The sequence below is a fragment of the Sciurus carolinensis genome, chromosome 12 (genome assembly GCF_902686445.1).
Source record: "Sciurus carolinensis chromosome 12, mSciCar1.2, whole genome shotgun sequence".
NCBI lineage: Eukaryota > Metazoa > Chordata > Mammalia > Rodentia > Sciuridae > Sciurus > Sciurus carolinensis.
In genome coordinates, this window is record NC_062224.1 from 103,473,196 (window position 1) to 103,477,991 (window position 4,796).

General features: G+C 41.4%; 1 non-coding gene across 1 annotated transcript; it reads left to right on the forward strand.

The window, feature by feature from the left end:
- The first annotated feature begins 384 nt into the window (after positions 1-384).
- Positions 385-515, forward strand: LOC124962495 (small nucleolar RNA SNORA51). The gene has a single exon (XR_007104510.1). It is a non-coding gene; the product is annotated as a small nucleolar RNA SNORA51 (small nucleolar RNA).
- Positions 516-4,796: the final 4,281 nt, after the last annotated feature.

Here is a 4,796-nt window from a genome sequence, read left to right on the forward strand (position 1 = left end):
CCTGTTCACCCTCCACCTTTCAGTGAGCATTGCCTGCCCCTTTCTTTCTAAGCATGCAGTATTTTGTAATGAATGAAAATCAGTTTCCAAAGTTGAATTCCTAATTTTTCTTACTAAGTAAACTTGCAAAGTCACATGGCTGAACTGAACCTCAAAATCACTATCTATTTCAATCATATAGCATCATCATTATTAATTTATTTAGTTTTGGGACTGGGGATTGAACCTGGGGCCTTGTGAATGTTAGGTGAGTGCTCTACCACTGAGCTACACTCCAGCCCTCATGTCTAATTGAAAAGAGTAATAATTCTTCTTAGTTACTAAGGCATTGTTAAAGTTGAAAATGATAATGCTTATAGAAGCATTTTCTAGAAATATTGTCATTGCTTCCTTGTTCTCACTGCAGGCTGTGTTTTTAGACTGACTGCACAGAAAGAGGAGGTGGAGAGATCCTACCCTATATGCACCTCAGCCCAATTCCTGTTCCGGATCTGCACAAGAATGGGGAGAGAATGGAGTTAAAAAAAATTATCATTATCCCATATAACATTTTCACATGTCCTTATTGAAGAAATTTGTTTTTTCCAGTTCAATAGTTTTTTATTCTGAAAATTCTGGTACTAATCCCATATACTAGAGGTAATAATTACTTCTTTTTTTAAAAATTTGTCCTAATTAGTCAAACATGACAGTAGAATGCACTTTGACACATCATATGTAAATGGAGCATAACTTCTCATTCTTCTGGTTGTACATGATGCAAAATCACACAGGTCATGTAGTCATACAGATACATAGGGTAATAACGTCCCATTCATTCTACCATCCTTCCTACCTCCGTACCCCCTTCCTCCCATCACTCCTCTCTGCCTAATCCAAAGTAACTCAAGAAGAAACGTTTTGCATTGCATTGCAAATACTTATTGAGAGTTACTCTGTGACAGTGAGACTTTATGATTTTTCTTATTTAATAATAATAATAATGCTAATGATTGTCCTCATTTTGAAAATGAGGAAACTGAAACTTAGCAAGGTTAAGTAATTAGCCCAAGTTCATGCAGCTCATAAAAGGTAGAGTCAGGGTTAAGTTCACCTCTAACCTCTGTGTTAATCCTCTAACACCATCATTTCTTCTAAAACTAAAGGAAAAGACCCCTAGAAGACTTTCCTGAGTAGGCCCTATCCCTACCAATTTATTAGCACCTTCTCAGGAGGCCAACGTTTACTGAGCACCTCCACAGCTCATCAGGCCCCTTTTCCTGAGCTTATTGAGCCCCTTAGTGCTAGGCACTAAGTAGTCACATACTACCCTATTTCTCTGCTCCTCTGTGCAGGGCATCTCTGCAAAGAAGTTGTTTATACTTATGTCTCAATTCCTGTCCTCTCATGCTCTTTGAACCAACTTCAAAGAGACTCTTGCCCCACCTTTCCAATGAAATTGTTCTTTTCAAGGTCAGTAATGATTTCTATGCTGCTAATCCAATGGTTGATTTTATTAACCTCTTCATTAACCTCTCAACATTATTTGACACAAACATCTGACTATAACTTCTTTAACAGAGAAAGTTTATTTAAGAGAAGTAAGGTAATAGTCACGAAAATATTTTTTCTTCTATTTGACTTTATGAAATGAAGGCAAAGTAAGTATTTATACACACACACACACAAATATATATACATTTGAGTATATATAAGTATATACAAATGTCATCTGATATGAATGTGGTGATTTAAACAATTGGTAATGCTGCTAGCAATTTGTCTCCCTGCCTCCAATGGTGAATAACTTTGGGCAAATTCTGAATGAAAATGGACGGTTTCTTTGATTTAACTAATTTGATAGTAAGTGTATATTAAGCTGTACTCAAAATACTTTGCAATGTGAAGATAGGGTCTAGACTCTAATAATTATAGGTTGTTTTGTTGTTTGATTTTAAGTGAAGGCTTGACAGGACATTTAAAATTTGTGTGGGGTATGAGATAATTCTTTTTGCTTGATTCTGTCTCATACACTGTAGAATATATCAGGTCCCTGACTCTGGCCCATTGTTGAAAACCAAAAATGTTCACAGTACTCTTTAGCAGGGTGACACTGTGTTTGGAGCTAGTTCTCCATGGAACCCTCTGGTTTCTACATGGCTTGTGAGCAGAGACACCGACGGGCTTTATCTGGACTCTTTTCTTAAGAATATTTGCTTCACATACAACTTTGGACACAGGGACAGTGGCCCCTAGGAAAGTTGGTGTGCTTCTTGTCCAGCACAAAGGATTCAGGTTTCCTCAGCCCAGAGTTCCTTGCCTATATTGCAACCCACCATGTGTACAGGTATCTTCCAGCATTCTCCACGCTGCCTTGGGGGAATTCAGACTCAGGGAACTGAGCAGGAAAATTCAGATGCTGTGAATATTGCTATTGCTACAGTAAAATCCTTTATCTATGACCCAGGAGCCTGTGGCAGGCCAACTTGTGAGGTTGTAAATAGGGTAAAAGCTCAGCTCCCTCACAGTCTAGACAACTACTCCACTGAAAACTCCCAAATTTATGTTTTTGTCTTGACTTCTCCCCAAACTCCATATATAACTCATGGTCATCAACAATTGAAACAAGTAGGTATCTCAAACATAAAGCGTCCCAAATAACCTCTTGATTTTTCCCTAAAATCCGATTCCTCCTGCAACTGTTACCGTATCAATAAAATGCAAATTCATCTTTCTGATCCCTTACACTAAAACTCTGTCATCCCTGATGTTGCTCTTTCTTCTGTGCTGCACATCTAATTGTTCTCTAAAGCCTCTTGATACTAACTTCAAAATAATATGAAATATGACCCCTTCTCTTCATCCTCATCTCTCACATCCTGGTCCATGCCTCGATTACCTTCCATCTGGATAATTGTCTACGGCCCCCCAACTGGTCTCCTGCTTCTTTCTGAACTCCCTACAGTCTATTTTCAACACAGTACCCACAATAATCTTATTTAATCTTATGTCTGAGGAAGTTACTTCCTGTCTCAAAATTCCTTAGTGACTTCCCATCTCACTCAGAGCAAAAGGCAAAGGTCCATAATGTCCTGCAAAGTCCTTTGCAGTCTGGCCCTCTCTGCTCCTCACTGTCCTGGTCTCCCACCAGTGTTTCCCTGGCTCACTCTGCCTAAGAACACTGCCCCTTTCAAACTCTGGACATGTACACACAACTGCCAACAAAACTTCATTTAGATGTCGAATAAGCACCTTAAGTTCAACGTATCTAAAATTGCTGATCGTTTCCCTAAACGTACTAAACATGCACCTGCCTTAGGGCCTCATACCGACGGTTCCTTCTTCCTGGATGACTCTTCACATATATCTGTGTAACTCATTAGCTTCCCCTTTTAACTTTCTGCTCAAATGTCATCATTATCACATAGACCTTCACTGACGACCCTATTTCAAATTAGCAGGCCCCACCCCTGCTTCCCGGCTCATGCTATTTCCTTTCTCTACTTCATTTTTCTCTCCCCTCTTCCCTGGCGTCTAATATTATGTATACACATGCTTGCTTGTTCTTTATCATTTATCTTCTCCCACTGAAATGTAACTATTTGTTGAGTGAAAGGATCAATCAATAAAACCTCATGGCATGCTCCTATAACTCCCAAAGTAAAAATTTTAAAAAAGGTCCCTACCATTAAACTGCTCATAACATGTTTCGGGGGAGGGGTCCTGATTAGATGCCATTAAGTGGCTAACAGATAAAACCTGAAGCCAGGAAGCCTGGGTTCAGATCTTAGTTATGTTACTTTCTAGTTCTATATTGCTGAGTCACATAACAACATAGAACCAGTTATCCCATTTGTTAAACAAGTATTGAGAGGAAATTCCTGCCCATTCCATGGGTTGTAGTCATTAGCAAGTGAAACAAAATAACCAAGAGAGCTTTGCAAACAGTAAAGCACTCTTTACTTTGCTCTTATACCAAAATCTCAGCCACTAAGATAATAAAGGTCCAGTCAGTATAGTCATCAAACTATGCTGTGCCCAGGGAAGAAAAGACTGGAGGAAAGAGTTAATATCTTCCAACGCTGGCACATCTGTCCATGTCCCCTGGGTGATCTCTCTCCAGAGAAGTCTCTGTGGCTTCCTCAAATATCATGAGGTCATGAGCTAAGGCAACTCCATGTCCACATCGCCCCTCGTCCAGATGGTACCTTCAACAACTCCTCTCAACCCCGAGGGCACCTTTCACTCTTCTGGGGGTTTTCTCTTAGGGGAGAACCCTTGAAGGAGACCCCAGTCTTCTGACTTCCATGGGGTCCATGTGTAGGCCCTGCACACAACAGTCACTGTGCTGCTTCTGACAGTGGGCATAAGACTGTCCCCTTTTGCTCAAGGTAAGAACAGCTCCAGGACAGCCTCTTGCAACTGAACTTCCCAGGTGAGAGTCACACAGGGCCCCTGGGACCTGCAATTCTGGAGCATACGTGGCCTGCTCTCCACACAACACCCCTGAGGCCAGTGCATTGCATTCAACTGAAGGAAAGGGGAAAGGCACCCTTCGTTCTGTCTACCATCCCGTGGGAAGCAGGGTACAGGAAATGCACGGGACACCGAAGCACATTTCTCTGCAGGAAATACCCACTTCCCATCTTTGAGCAGCCCAAACTTCTAGGCCTGGAGCTGGGTAGTGAGCAAAGGCCACGACACTGACCCTGTGCCTCTCCTAGACGCTAGCCCATCCCCCCAGGAGTCACAGTGGGACTGTCCCGTGGACAGTTTATTGCTAGCCTTTGAAGCCTCTGCTGAAACTCAGACAAGAG